This window comes from Silene latifolia, chromosome 10 (genome assembly GCF_048544455.1).
Source record: "Silene latifolia isolate original U9 population chromosome 10, ASM4854445v1, whole genome shotgun sequence".
Classification (NCBI taxonomy): domain Eukaryota; kingdom Viridiplantae; phylum Streptophyta; class Magnoliopsida; order Caryophyllales; family Caryophyllaceae; genus Silene; species Silene latifolia.
Window position 1 is genome coordinate 92891223 of NC_133535.1, and position 16433 is coordinate 92907655.

General features: G+C 37.4%; 1 non-coding gene across 1 annotated transcript; it reads left to right on the forward strand.

Moving 5' to 3' along the window:
- The first annotated feature begins 14304 nt into the window (after positions 1-14304).
- On the forward strand, positions 14305-14412 carry LOC141610100 (small nucleolar RNA R71). The gene has a single exon (XR_012527994.1). It is a non-coding gene; the product is annotated as a small nucleolar RNA R71 (small nucleolar RNA).
- The last annotated feature ends 2021 nt before the right edge of the window (positions 14413-16433 follow it).

Genomic DNA, 16433 nt, shown 5'->3' on the forward strand with positions numbered 1-16433 from the left:
AAAAATTGTATAAATAATTCCCGCATCCAACAATTTAAGCACTTCCTTTTTTACTACTTCTTGCATGTTAGGATTTAGTCGTCTTTGACCTTGGACACATGGTTTATGATCTTCCTCAAGATTGATTCTATGCATGCAGAATTCGGGGCTTATGCCCTTTAAATCATCAAGTTTGTATCCAATGGCTTTCTTGTGAGACCTTAAGACATGAAGCTATTTAGACAATTGACTCTCATTCAATTTAGCACTAACAATTACCGGATACATCTCCTCATCATCTAGAAAAACATACCTCAAATTGGAGGGGAGGGGCTTAAGTTGGGGTTTTTTGTTGGAGCTTGTGTCCTCCACAAATTAGTGTGATAACATTTATAAATCTCTTATAGGTTCACAAGGGTATACTTCGTATTTTATCAGTTGATTAACGATTACCTAATAACGGTTGGCTTGCTAGAAAGTTTGACGTTATTATCATACAGATGGCGGTGATCAACTGGTCCCTAAAAGTCACACCTAAAGGATGTGTTTGAGAGATGTGGTTATGGAAATGTAATCACATTGATGCCTTATATGACTAAACAGTTAGTCAATGTGTTGATGAGATAATTATTTAATGCCGATTAAATAATATTAGTTGAGACGAATTAACTGTCAATTCATAAATTGAATATAATAAGTTATATTTAATTAATGTATATAATGTTAGCTTGGACGAATTAATATGTTAATTCGTAATTAAATGTAATCGGTTATATTTAATCAGCAAAAGATAATTATACGATATTGTCATAATAATTATTATTGACCCGTATTAATAAATCAACCGCAAGCTGTTGTGTGTAGACTTGTTAATGCGGAATAATATAAATGACAATTTATATTTAATACATTTTATACATTTTGCATACTACCAAAATAAGAAGATTTAATCTCCTTATTTTGGGTAAGTAGAAAAACCGAAAAAAGAGAAATTAATCTCTCTAATTTCGGTTCATATGGGCTGGAAAAATAAAAAAAGAAAAATCGACCCTCATCACTCCTTATACACGGTTTAAAGGGAGTGAAGGAGAGAATTTTTCTAACCTGATTTTCTAACTCATTCTTGCCTCTCATCTAAAACACAAAAACGAAAAACCCTAGCAAATGCCTTTACAAAATAAAGCGTTCTGTAGACGCGCAACCAGATACCTATAAGGCACGACTAGTGGCAAAAGGTTTCACTCAAGTGCACGGATTGCATTATGATGAGATTTTTGCACCTGTAGTCATGCTACGTTCCATTCGGATAATCTTAGCGATTGCCGCTTTTCATGATTATGAAATTTGGCAAATGGATGTGAAAACCGCCTTCTTAAACGGTTATTTGGAGGAAGAGTTGTACATGGTGCAACCCGAAGGTTTCATAGATCCTGAACATCCTAAGAAAGTATGCAAGCTTAAGCGTTCCATTTATGGACTTAAGCAAGCTTCTCGGAGTTGGAATCATCGTTTCGACCAAGTGATAAAAGAATATGGTTTCACTCGATCAGTCGAGGAACCATGCTTATATATCAAGTCGAGTGGGAGCAAGATTGTATTCTTGATATTGTATGTCGATGACATACTCTTGATTGGGAATGACATTCCTCTCCTATCTTCGGTTAAAGAATGGTTGAAGAACCATTTCCAGATGAAAGATCTGGGTGAGGCACAACGTATTTTGGGAATCCGTATCTACCGAGATAGATCACGACGGACGTTATCACTTAGTCAGGAGTCTTATTTGGATAAGATTCTTGAGAAGTTCAGCATGACCAACTCCAAGAAGGGGAACCTTCCAATGACGTCCTGGGATGCGGTTGAGCAAGTCTCGGTCACCACCCACGACGCCTCAAGGGATTGAGCGCATGAGTCGTGTTCCTTATGCATCTGCAATAGGATCAATCATGTATGCCATGATATGCACACGTCCAGACGTGGCATATGCATTGAGTATGACGAGTCGGTACCAAAAGAATCCAGGTGAAACACACTGGATAGCTGTTAAAAATATCCTCAAGTACCTACGGAGGACTAAGGATAGGGTATTGACTTATGGAGGCGATACTAAGCTATCTTGCAAATCGGTTCTGTGATGCTAGCTTCCAAACGGATCGAGATGATTCAAAATCTCAGTCCGGGTTCGTCTTCACTCTTAATGGTGCTGCGGTCAGCTGGAAGAGTTCCAAACAGAGTGTTGTAGCAGATTCTACCACTGAATCCGAGTACTATGCCGCTTCGGAAGCAGCTAAGGAATCGATATGGATGCGTCAATTCTTACAAGGACTTACGATAGTTCCTAGTTCGAATGACCCGATCACCATCTATTGTGACAATAGAGGTGCCATCTTCCAGGCTAAGGAGCCAAAGTCTAGCAACAAATCTAGACATGTACATCGGAAAGCTCACCTGATCCGTGATTACGTGGAGCAAGAAGAGATAGTGATTGACAAGATAGCTTCGGATGATAACATCGCGGACCCTCTCACTAAACCGTTGAATTTTGATAAGCATGAAGGGCACGTTATTTCCATGGGAATTAAACGTGTTCCTGAGTTGTAGTAGTTGATTATGGATTTGATACATTATCTTTTTCATATACTATTTATAACTTCATCGTTTTTATAATATTTTGTTTTTCATGTGGATTGTACTGACAACTTTGAACGCCACAAAGTGAACTGAATTACATTATATTTTGTTTGGTCCGTAATCGCCTTAATGAGCAGATAACTCTGGCTATTATATTGTGCAGTCGATTGATGGTGGGTTCAACGAGCCATAAGTCAAACGGTTGACTGATCGATCACAGATGCGAGATTATAACGATACCTCGTAGGACAAATTTTTGTGACAACGTAATGGAGTCCTAAATTTTAAAAACATTCAATGCCAGGTCGTGGATAGGACATCCATTGTGTTCCTAGAGTCGATTCTTTTGACTATCGACTGTCTCTTGAGATTAAGGCAGTTTTTGGGTGACTTTGGTTTCTTTCTCACGGTCTGCCGTAACTGGAGGCTAAGTAGATTTTTTTCTGGGTCATTTCATACTGTGCTTACATCTGCAGGATTCGAGTTGAGGAAAATATCCAACCTTTATCAGGTATAGTTATTTCTCAGGGCCACTCGAGGAGTTGTAACTGAAATGCATGGCCATGCTCGAATGATGATTCGTTTATCAGTTAAGTTACTCTCTAGTCGGGGAAACCACTCTTGATACAGAGCGCTTGTAAAATACGACCTTTGTGAATACGGATTTTGCAAATTGTTTTACATTGAGTGGGAGGAATTTTAGGATATGAGAATCGGTTATCGCACATACACTTGTGAGGACAAGTGGGAGTTTGTTGGAGCTTGTGTCCTCCACAAATTAGTGTGATAACATTTATAAATCTCTTATAGGTTCACAAGGGTATATTTCGTATTTTATCAGTTGATTAACGATTACCTAATAACAGTTGGCTTGCTAGAAAGTTTGACGTTATTATCATACAGATGGCGGTGATCAACTGGTCCCTAAAAGTCACACCTAAAGGATGTGTTTGAGAGATGTGGTTATGGAAATGTAATCACATTGATGCCTTATATGACTAAACAGTTAGTCAATGTGTTGATGAGATAATTATTTAATGTCGATTAAATAATATTAGTTGAGACAATTAATCACAATTAAATAAATTGAATATAATAAGTTATATTTAATTAATGTATATAATGTTAGCTTGGACGAATTAATATGTTAATTCGTAATTAAATGTAATCGGTTATATTTAATCAGCAAATGATAATTATACGATATTGTCATAATAATTATTATTGACCCGTATTAATAAATCAACCGCAAGCTGTTGTGTGTAGACTTGTTAATGCGGAATAATATAAATGACAATTTATATTTAATACATTTTATACATTTTGCATACTACCAAAATAAGAAGATTTAATCTCCTTATTTTGGGTAAGTAGAAAAACCGAAAAAAGAGAAATTAATCTCTCTAATTTCGGTTCATATGGGCCGGAAAAATAAAAAAGAAAAATCGACCCTCATCACTCCTTTTACACGGTTTAAAGGGAGTGAACGAGAGAATTTTTCTAACCTGATTTTCTAACTCATTCTTGCCTCTCATCTAAAACACAAAAACGAAAAACCCTAGCAATTTACAGAAATTAGGGATCGATTCTAGCAAGAACACAAAAAGGGCATATCTTATATCATCTTGGGTGCAACTGATAGAGAATATCATTGCGATATTGTTCTTAGGCCATATTTGCTAGGACCGAAGGTTATTTCTTAATTCTCTAATTTTGTTTATGTAATTTCTTTTATGACTAGTTTCATCATTATAAATTTCGTTATAATCCTTAATTTTAAGGGAAGTATACAGATTATTTCCCACAAGTGGTATCAGAGCAAAGGCCACGAATTTTATTTTGATGATTTTCATAAAATTGGATGTAAACATTTATTAGGGTTTCGAAAAAAAAAATTTCGGCTGAAATTTTTTTATGCCGAGATGAATTTTTTTAGCCGAGTTGTTTCGTTTTTTGTTGTTGTTTTATTTCCATTTGATTCTTTCATATTGTTGTTTTAATCAGTTAAGATAATAATATGATAATTTGTAGATGTTTCGATTTAATAAATCGAGATGTAAATGGAAATTGGTTTTGTCGGATTAATGAATTGTTTTTGCTGTTTTTTGGCATATAACGTAATTTAATAAAATTCAAATCAATTATGATAATCGGTTCTATCATGATTCAGATATTCTTTTAACAGGTTAAATTTGAATAATCTAGTTTGAATATGTATTTAAATTAAAAGTTGAATATGTCAATCTTGTTAATAGCAACTTTAAACAATTGTTCGTTTTTCCGATCGAAGGGTGCGGCTGTTTTTCAAAAGAAAAATTTTGAGTTTTTTGTTTAGGGTTTTTCAGCCGCAAAAGAAAAAAAAATTGGGCTGTTTTATTTTTTTTAGCCGAGACACAAAAAATAGGGTTTCTGTTTTTTTTGTTTCGTTTTTCAGCCGAGAAATAAAAAAAGAAAAAAAAAATTGTGTTTTTTTTTTGGGAATGCCGAGACCAAAAATAAAAAAAAGGGGTTGTTTTCGTTTTTTTGTTTTGTTTTGGCCTAGAATGATTATAAATTAAATTTACAATGTATGATAAATTATTGTGAAGCGGTTCATAATTCATAGATACCTAATTATTTTAAAGAGGTTTAAAATAATGATTGGATTAAATTCATATTACTAGTTTAATGTGAATTAAGATTAAAATTAATGTGATTAATTGAGGAATTGTCACTTAATTTGATCATTTAAATAGGTGGTTTGGATAAAATTAATCTACATAATTAAAGAATTATGTCTTGTATGTTTAATTTTTTTTAGTTGATGCGTTTTATTTTAGTTGAATGAATCGTTGAATGGTTTTATTTACGTATTTTTGCAATCGGTTGTCATTTGTAATACCTAGTGTGGCCTTAGTCAAATTATGTTTTCGTAATGATGGGAACATAATTTTTAATGTAATTTGAGATCTCGTATCTCCATTTTGGTTTTCTTTATTAATTACGGTTTTGAAATTAGAATGTAAATAGATTTATTATGTAATTTTTAAATTGTAATTTTTGAGAAGACTAAAGATGGAGATTGGAGCTCACTCCCGCTACATGGATCAAGATGGAACATCAAGACAAGCTTCTCGGGTCCATGGATGGATTCCAAAGTTGTATTAATGTTCATTTTGATAGGATAGGTCACACTAGGACTTTATTTTGTTTTACGTTTTACCGTTCTTATTGCTTTTCTTTCACATGCTAGTTAATGCATCATATTCCGCCTAAAACCAAACCACCTACGAAAATGCATGAAAATTGACACATATAGGTTGTATGTTAGTTTTCATAGACATACAGATGTCACATGTTTATTAAGCCATCATCTTAGTTTATTCATTCACGCATGCTAGATATTAGTTCACTTAAAATGAATTAAAATAAAGTTGATGGGATCTTCCTCTAAAACGGAAATTGAGATTAGTCTTTATAAGGGCAAACAACTATGAATCCCTTCTTCGTCCGTAGGCATAATATGACCCCTTCTACGTTGGGTAAGTAGTTTGTGTTGACTTAGTTTATCTCAACATTATAGTCCGAAGAGTTTCTCGTGATTATGATGGACTAAAGATAGAATTTACAGAAATTTATCGACCAAGAATTCTAACAGTAGAATTAGCCAAAAGGTTGGATTATCAATTTACAGATAATTGAGTCTTCGGATCATTTATATAATTCTTGAGGAAGGTCAATTGTATAAATGCATGAGTCTTCGCGCTATAACAGTATTGCATTAGAATTAAATTAAAATCGATGCACATGCTTATTATTTATTCTTCTTTTCGCAATGTAGAACACGTTTATTTTACTGTTACAACAAATGGCTGGAAATAACGAAATCCCAACGCCAAGTGCCACACTTGGACGCGAGTCCTGGCTGAAAGATTTTATGGACAATATGAATCAGTACACGCGACTGAAGAATGATGGGTCCAACTTTGCGGATCGGGAGGCAAAGACTACGGAATGCTTGCCATTGCTGACGGTAAGATCAAGTACTTAACTGAGCCAATACCGGTAAACCCAGGCCCCAATGCAGGAGTTAACGAGTCACTTGCTTATAGTGATTTCGTCATGGAAGCGGGTGCGATAAAGAACGTACTCATCTTTGCAATGGAAACCAATTTGCAGAGACGCTTCATTGCCCAGGGTGCAAACAAGATTTTCACCACGCTCACTAACGAGTTCTCAAAAGCACCGAGAATCGTTACTTATGAGCATACCTGTCGCTTCTTTGATGCGAAACTCCAAAAGGGCCAACCGGTTAGCCCACACATTCTTAACATGATTGAGAATGTCGAAAAATTGGAGGCACTTGATTGCAAAATCAATGAGAGCATTGTCATTGACCGAATGCTTCATTCTCTTCACGATGGTTTTGCCCTTTTCAGGGCGAACTACTACATGAATGACTTGAAAAAGAGTCCTCATGAGCTACACTCCCTTCTCGTACAGACCGAGAAGGATATGAAATTGAGTGGGAGCATGAAGCAGGATGTTCTCATGATTTCCAACAAGGGTAAAGGTAAGGGCAAAGCTCCAGGCGACCTAACTATAGGTAAGCCAAAATTCAAGAAGCCAGAAAACGGTAAGAGTGGGCCTGGTGAGACTAGTGGCTCACAGGGCAAGGCAAAGAGCAAGAGCGGTGACATTGAGTGCCACCATTGTCACAAGACTGGACATTGGAGGAGGAACTGTCCCGTGTATCGTGAGGACATTAAAGCAGGTCGCGTCGTTCCTGTTGGTATGTCATCTTATATTCATATGATTGAGATTAACCATGCAAGTTTCGGAACTTGGGTACTTGATAGTGGTTGTGGTTCTCATCTGTGTAATCATTTGCAGGGCCTAAGAAATATCACACCTCTCGGAAAGGGTGATGTGGACCTGCGAGTCGGGAATGGAGCTAGAGTTGCTGCTGTCTCGAAGGGAACATATGTAATCCAACTCCCTAGTGGTTTTGAGTTATTTTTAAATAACTGTTACTATGTACCCAGTTTGTCTAAGAACATTATTTCAATTTCCGTACTTGATAAAGACGGATTTTCATTTTTAATAAAGGATAATAGCTGTATTTTCTCTTTCAATGAAATGATTTATGGCAAAGCAGTTTCCATGAATGGAATTTACATCTTAGATCAAACCACGGAAGTATTACACGTGAATAATAAGAAATTAAAGGTTGGTGACAAAGATTAAACCTATCTATGGCATTGTCGAATGGGACACATAAATGAGAAACGTGTAAAGAAACTCGTCGATAATGGGACTATTCCCGCATTCGAATTTTCTACATATGGCACGTGTGAATCGTGTCTCATTGACAAAATGACTCGAATTTCCTTCAAAGGTGTTGGAATGCGCGCTAGTGACCTATTAGGACTCATACATACTGATGTTTGTGGACCTATGTCAATTACCGCTAGAGATGGCTATAGATATTTTATCACTTTCACGGACGATTTGAGTAGATACGGATATGTCTACTTAATGAAGCATAAAAGTGAGTCCTTTGAGAAATTCAAGGAATACTAGAACAGGGTTGAAAACCAACTGGGTAGAAAGGTTAAAGCACTCCGTTCAGATCGGGGTGGCGAATATCTTTCAAATGAGTTTGATCAACACCTTAAAGACTCGGAATCGTTTTGCGCTTAACTCCACCGAACACCTCAATTAAATGGTGTGTCCGAACGGAGAAATCGAACCTTACTTGATATGGTTCAATCCATGATGAGTCACACGGTAGTGCCTGATTCATTATGGGGTTTTGCTCTTTTGTCAGCTGCTCTTATACTTAACCGAAGTCCGACTAAAGCTGTCGACAAGACTCCATATGAAATGTGGAAGGGAACGGTCCCTAACTTGTCCTTTATTCGGGTTTGGGGCTGCGAGGCTTATGTCAAGTGGAGACACGAGGATAAGCTCGGCCCGCGATCGGTCAAGACATACTTTATAGGTTATCCAAAGGGAACATTTGGTCATTACTTCTATTCGCCTACCGAACATCGAGTTTTTGTTGCGGCTAGTGCGACGTTCTTAGAGAAAGAATTTCTAGAGAACAAGACAAGTAATAGAACCTTCGAGCTGTCGGAGATTCCAGAACCAACAACCGAGAAACAGATGGAGGAAGTGGTTCCTCCAACTGATGACACGGTTAATATTCCCGAGGAACCTAGGAGGTCGGGTAGAGTCTCTCATCCTCCGGACAGATACATTGGTATGGTCGAGGAAAATGACGTTTTACTCCTAGAGAGTAATGAACCCGCTACCTATAAAGGTGCTATGGCCTGTTCCGACTCAAAGCTATGGCTCGAAGCCATGCAATCCGAGATGGACTCTATGTATGAGAATGACGTATGGGATCTAGTTGATTTACCTAATAAGGTAAAACCTCTACAGTGCAAATGCCTTTACAAAATAAAGCGTTCTGTAGACGCGCAACCAGATACCTATAAGGCACGACTAGTGGCAAAAGGTTTCACTCAAGTGCACGGATTGCATTATGATGAGATTTTTGCATCTGTAGTCATGCTACGTTCCATTCGGATAATCTTAGCGATTGCCGCTTTTCATGATTATGAAATTTGGCAAATGGATGTGAAAACCGCCTTCTTAAACGGTTATTTGGAGGAAGAGTTGTACATGGTGCAACCCGAAGGTTTCATAGATCCTGAACATCCTAAGAAAGTATGCAAGCTTAAGCGTTCCATTTATGGACTTAAGCAAGCTTCTCGGAGTTGGAATCATCGTTTCGACCAAGTGATAAAAGAATATGGTTTCACTCGATCAGTCGAGGAACCATGCTTATATATCAAGTCGAGTGGGAGCAAGATTGTATTCTTGATATTGTATGTCGATGACATACTCTTGATTGGGAATGACATTCCTCTCCTATCTTCGGTTAAAGAATGGTTGAAGAACCATTTCCAGATGAAAGATCTGGGTGAGGCACAACGTATTTTGGGAATCCGTATCTACCGAGATAGATCACGACGGACGTTATCACTTAGTCAGGAGTCTTATTTGGATAAGATTCTTGAGAAGTTCAGCATGACCAACTCCAAGAAGGGGAACCTTCCAATGATGTCTGGGATGCAGTTGAGCAAGTCTCAGTCACCCACGACGCCTCAAGGGATTGAGCGCATGAGTCGTGTTCCTTATGCATTTGCAATAGGATCAATCATGTATGCCATGATATGCACACGTCCAGACGTGGCATATGCATTGAGTATGACGAGTCGGTACCAAAAGAATCCAGGTGAAACACACTGGATAGCTGTTAAAAATATCCTCAAGTACCTACGGAGGACTAAGGATAGGGTATTGACTTATGGAGGCGATACTAAGCTATGCGCAATCGGTTACGCAGATGCTAGCTTCCAAACGGATTGAGATGACTCAAAATCTCAGTCCGGGTTCGTCTTCACTCTTAATGGTGCTGCGGTCAGCTGGAAGAGTTCCAAACAGAGTGTTGTAGCAGATTCTACCACTGAATCCGAGTACTATGCCGCTTCGGAAGCAGCTAAGGAATCGATATGGATGCGTCAATTCTTACAAGGACTTACGATAGTTCCTAGTTCGAATGACCCGATCTCCATCTATTGTGACAATAGAGGTGCCATCTTCCAGGCTAAGGAGCCAAAGTCTAGCAACAAATCTAGACATGTACATCGGAAAGCTCACCTGATCCGTGATTACGTGGAGCAAGAAGAGATAGTGATTGACAAGATAGCTTCGGATGATAACATCGCGGACCCTCTCACTAAACCGTTGAATTTTGATAAGCATGAAGGGCACGTTATTTCCATGGGAATTAAACGTGTTCCTGAGTTGTAGTAGTTGATTATGGATTTGATACATTATCTTTTTCATATACTATTTATAACTTCATCGTTTTTATAATATTTTGTTTTTCATGTGGATTGTACTGACAACTTTGAACGCCACAAAGTGAACTGAATTACATTATATTTTGTTTGGTCCGTAATCGCCTTAATGAGCTTATAACTCTGGCTATTATATTGTGCAGTCGATTGATGGTGGGTTCAACGAGCCATAAGTCAAACGGTTGACTGATCGATCACAGATGCGAGATTATAACGATACCTCGTAGGACAAATTTTTTTGACAACGTAATGGAGTCCTAAATGTTTAAAAACATTCAATGCCAGGTCGTGGATAGGACATCCATTGTGTTCCTAGATTCGATTCTTTTGACTATCGACTGTCTCTTGAGATTAAGGCAGTTTTTGGGTGACTTTGGTTTCTTTCTCACGGTCTGCCGTAACTGGAGGCTAAGTAGATTTTTTTCTGGGTCATTTCATACTGTGCTTACATCTGCAGGATTCGAGTTGAGGAAAATATCCAACCTTTATCAGGTATAGTTATTTCTCAGGGCCACTCGAGGAGTTGTAACTGAAATGCATGGCCATGCTCGAATGATGATTCGTTTATCAGTTAAGTTACTCTCTAGTCGGGGAAACCACTCTTGATACAGATCGCTTGTAAAATACGACCTTTGTGAATACGGATTTTGCAAATTGTTTTACATTGAGTGGGAGAAATTTTAGGATATGAGAATCGGTTATCACACATACACTTGTGAGGACAAGTGAGAGTTTGTTGGAGCTTGTGTCCTCCACAAATTAGTGTGATAACATTTATAAATCTCTTATAGGTTCACAAGGGTATATTTCGTATTTTATCAGTTGATTAACGATTACCTAATAACAGTTGGCTTGCTAGAAAGTTTGACGTTATTATCATACAGATGGCGGTGATCAACTGGTCCCTAAAAGTCACACCTAAAGGATGTGTTTGAGAGATGTGGTTATGGAAATGTAATCACATTGATGCCTTATATGACTAAACAGTTAGTCAATGTGTTGATGAGATAATTATTTAATGTCGATTAAATAATATTAGTTGAGAAGAATTAACTGTCAATTCGTAAATTGAATATAATAAGTTATATTTAATTAATGTATATAATGTTAGCTTGGACGAATTAATATATTAATTCGTAATTAAATGTAATCGGTTATATTTAATCAGCAAATGATAATTATACGATATTGTCATAATAATTATTATTGACCCGTATTAATAAATCAACCGCAAGCTGTTGTGTGTAGACTTGTTAATGCGGAATAATATAAATGACAATTTATATTTAATACATTTTATACATTTTGCATACTACCAAAATAAGAAGATTTAATCTCCTTATTTTGGGTAAGTAGAAAAACCGAAAAAAGAGAAATTAATCTCTCTAATTTCGGTTCATATGGGCCGGAAAAATAAAAAAGAAAAATCGACCCTCATCACTCCTTATACACGGTTTAAAGGGAGTGAACGAGAGAATTTTTCTAACCTGATTTTCTAACTCATTCTTGCCTCTCATCTAAAACACAAAAACGAAAAACCCTAGCAATTTACAGAAATTAGGGATCGATTCTAGCAAGAACACAAAAAGGGCATATCTTATATCATCTTGGGTGCAACTGATAGGAGAATATCATTGCGATATTGTTCTTAGGCTATATTTGCTAGGACCGAAGGTTATTTCTTAATTCTCTAATTTTGTTTATATAATTTCTTTTATGACTAGTTTCATCATTATAAATTTCGTTATAATCCTTTATTTTAAGGGAAGTATACAGATTATTTCCCACATTTTTGTACCTCAAGGTCTTGAGGTGTAGAAACCAAACCTATAAAGTCTGAGCTTTCCTCCAATGATAGCTCTTCTCCATCCAATTCATGCTCCAAAGTATCTATCTCCTCATTTCCAATCTCATCATCACCTGCAAGTGATTCCAATAGCAAAAGTGCCTCTAAGGGATCTTTAAACAAAGATCGAAGTGTAGAGTCTTCTATGACAATGTCAACAACATCCAAAATATCAATAGAATAACAAGACTCTTCTATCATATGACTCTTCTATCATAGGACTCTTCATGGTACTATTCAAATTATATGTGACCTTATCGTCACCCACTTCCAAAGTGATTTTACCATTCTTGACATCAATTACCGCACCCGCGGCATGTAAAAAAGGTCTTCCTAAAATGATTTGTATTTGGGCATCTTCGGCCATGTCAAGAACAAGAAAATAAACCGGAATGAAAAACTTACCAACCTTCACGGGAACATCTTACAAAACTCCCAAAGAGCGTTTTATAGAACGATCCGCCATTTGCAATATGACTCTAGTATATTTTAAGACTCCCATATTAAGCTTAGCACAAATAGAGTAAGGAATTACACTCACACTAGCACCTAAATCACATAAAAGCTTTATTAATTTGATAGATGCCAATTGTGCATGGAATGGAAAAACTTCCGGGATCTTTTAACTTAGGAGGGGACTTGTTTTGAAAAAGAGCACTTACCTCGGCAGTGAAGGTTATTGTTTCAACTTCGTCAAAAGTCCTCTTCTTAGTTAAAATTTCTTTCATGAACTTAGTATAAGACAGAATTTGAGCGATTAATTCGGTAAAAGGAACGGTTACCTGGAGATTCTTCACAACTTCCATGGACTTACAGAATTGAGAATTCTTTTGATGCTTTGCCAATTTATGAGGGAATGGCACTTTGATTTTTCCCGGCACCTTTGTGTCAACATCCTTCTTTGGAGGAGCATCCTCCACATCTTTGACTTCTTCAACAACAAGTGGATCATCCACCTTCTTTGGAATATCTTCACCTTCCTTACCATTAGGAGAAATCTCCAACTCAAAAAGTACCTCATCATCTTCTTTAGGCATGGGTGGTCCATCATATTTCGTACCACTTCTTAAGGAGATGGCATTAAGGGTAGCATGTGGTTGCTCACCTTGAGGTGGTAATTGGCCCGTTTTCCTTGAAGAGTTAGATGAGGCTAGTTGAGCCATTTGTTGCTCCAACATCTTGATTGCGGCCTTGTGAGATTGGTCAATCTTTTGTATTTGAGCCAACATTTCCGATTGGGTCTTAGCCATTTGCATTACCAATGCCTCAAGTTTACCTCCTCCTTGGTTGTTTGGTTGGCCATTTTGAGGTAGTGGCCCTTGATTTTGTTGGTAATTTTGTTGAGGTGGTCTTTGTTGGTTTTGATAACCCGGTGGGGGATTGTACTTTTGTTGTTGAGGGACATAGGCATTTTGTTGTGGTGGAGGTTGAGGTTGAGGGTTAAGCACATTATTACTTCTATAAGACATATTTGGGTGGAATCTTGAATTCGGGTTATATGTATTTGAAAATGTACCTGGTAGATAAGAACTTTGTCTAATAGCTTGAAAAGCATTTACCTCCTCAATAGTAGCTTGGCATTGAGCGGTGTAATGACCCGCACCTCCGCAACCATCGCAAACAATGATTTGACTCGTAGAGGACATGTCATTGAGTTGTTGAAGAGAATCTCTAGCATCTCGTTCCGCCAATTGTTATTAGAGTAAGGCAATTTGAGCTAATAAGACGGGATTGTCGGAGGATTCTTCTTTACCTTTGAGTGGCACACTTCGGGAATTGACATATTGCGCGTCATGGATAGCCATTGATTCGATCGTGACATGAGCAATATTGGTGTCAATTTGATCAAACCGCCCATTGTTGGCGGAATCAAGAATCTTTCGGGACTCGGCACAACATCCATTGTAGAATGTTATAGCTAGAAACCAATCATCCAACCCATGATGTGGGCATTGTCTTTTCAACTCCTTATACCTCTCCCAAGCCTCATATAAGCTCTTAAGAGCTTGTTGACGGAATTCGGTGATTTGGCTCCTCAAGGTTTGAGTTTTCTCCGGTGGAAAAAACTTTTGATAGAACGCAAGAGCCAATTTCTCCCAATTTGTGATTCCCATAGCGGTGCGATCAAGGCTATTGATCCATAACTTTGCCTTGTCCTTCAAAGAGGAAGGGAAAAGTATTTCCCTTATTTGGGCTTGGGTGACGCTCGTTTTTCGGATCAAGGAGCAGTAATCGCAAAAATTTTGCACATGCAAATTGGGATCCTCCAAAGGACATCCCCCAAATTGCTTCCTCTCCCCAAGGCTAATGAAAGCCGGTTTGATCTCGAATTACGGCGCGGTAATTTTAGTAGTTGTAATACCGGCCGGAAGCATGGTCGCGGTGGGCTTTGAGTGATAGGAAAGTTTCACCATCTGTTTAGTTGGAAATGGTGGTGGTGGTGGAGATGATGAACTTGAAACCTCCTCTTCTTCAAGAGCTTTTAGATCGTCTAGGTAAGACTTCCTAGCACTTTCAACTTGCACGGGAGAAGCAGCTTCTTTCACTTCTTTCCAAAAACGTTGTCTTCTCCTAAAGGTTTTCTCGGGCTCGGAATCCGGTGAAAGCAAATCTCCACTACGAGAAGACCTGGGCATAAGATAACAATCTCTAGAAAATGATAAGTAACGGTCTCAAGGAACAAGTGTTCCTTAAGACAAAAGAAAACAAGATAAAAATCGACAAATCAAAACGCAATAAAACCGTGCTCCCCGACAACGGCGCCAGAATTTGATAGGCTATCGCACACCTATACAAAGATAATTACCCTAGACACAAATTAATGTAGTAATAGGGGTCGAACACAAGGAGACGAGGATTGCGTTATGAAATGCTATGGAAATATTTCTATCAAGGTCGATTACATTTGGTTTGGTTTGTTGGTTGGTTTGATGATAAGCAAAAATAAAGATGTAAACTATATGATAAAAGGAGTCTAGGGGAGTCGGGTCACACATGCAAATGTAAATATATGTTCATGCTAAACTCGATAATAGTAACATTGTCAATTATTTAGGCTTAAAGATACCCACCTCACGATATTAGTGTCAACCATAGACCGGGTCCTAGAGAAACTCTCATTTATGACTAGGTCGTCCTACTACACATGCTTAGTCTAATCCGATTCCGTGCCTCTTGACTTATAGAACAAATTAACAAACTTAATCTACGATTACGGCGAATAACCAAAGATTAAACGTTGTGACGCAAACATGTGGTAGAAACAATTAGACAATATTAAATCAACCTAATTTATCATTTTATATATATTAGATTTTGCATGGCTTCCCTAGTCCCTAAACTAAGGAATTTAGCTACTCATGGCGAAATATAAACTACAAACTATATTGTATGAAATGTTAGACATATTTATAGAAATGATATGAACTAAGTGGTAAAGCATATAAAGTAATAATAAACTATGTGGTATAAAGTTAATACTAATGATAAAATGATGTGACAACAATATGGAAATGAAACTAAATAAACAAGAATTAGAATTACCGAAATAGAAATGGAACTTGCAAGGAACAATTGAGAACCAAATGCTTGAATAAAATTAGAACCAAATGTTTGACAACCAAATGCTTAACAATATTAAAACTAAAGATGAAAACTAAGAGAGAATTTTGTGCTTAAGGCTATTAGAGTGTATAAGAGACGTAAAATAAGATGTAAAGAAGATATCCCTAATGACGGATTAAGACCCTTATTTATAAGAAAATAGGGGCATAACGTAAAACCCAAAGAAGGGGTCAACCCCGATCGGGGGCGTGGTTACCCGGCTATTTTCCTTCACTTCTTGCTTTAATGCTCCAAGGAATCCCATGCAACGTAATTAAATCTCCTTAATCACCCGGTTAAATGTGGTATCTAGCATCTTGAAACCTTCCAAAGAGCATTCTAAGCTGAGCATCTTATGTAGAATTTTGTGGACTTATAATGTGGGCTTCATTTTGTGATCATTCTACTTTTCACATTTCTTCATGCTTGGCCTTGTAATTTCTTCCATGGTCCATTTAGCT